Raw genomic sequence first — 335 nt, 5'->3', positions numbered from 1 at the left:
AAGTGAGTACACTACTGCACATTAATCTTCATCACACTTTCAGAATATTAAATCTAAATATCTCAGTCACGTTCATGACCAGCCATTGACCTGGATTTCAGATAACATGAACAAATGAGTACAATACTTCGCGCAGCTTTGTTCTCATCCGGTTATTGTGTGCTGCTCGTTACGCCCGGCCTAGTGACAGCGTACAGAACATTTTTTCTTTGTCACTTGGGAGCTAAACATTATTTCATTCAGATTAGATTTCTTAAATGCGTGCGTGGAGATTTGGATATTAGTGTGCTATGTATATACGAGTTGATGGAATAATAAATTGCGGCTCAATAATC

This window comes from Penaeus monodon, chromosome 20, assembly GCF_015228065.2.
Source record: "Penaeus monodon isolate SGIC_2016 chromosome 20, NSTDA_Pmon_1, whole genome shotgun sequence".
NCBI classification, from domain to species: Eukaryota; Metazoa; Arthropoda; class Malacostraca; order Decapoda; family Penaeidae; genus Penaeus; species Penaeus monodon.
Note: the sequence above shows the minus strand (reverse complement) of the source record.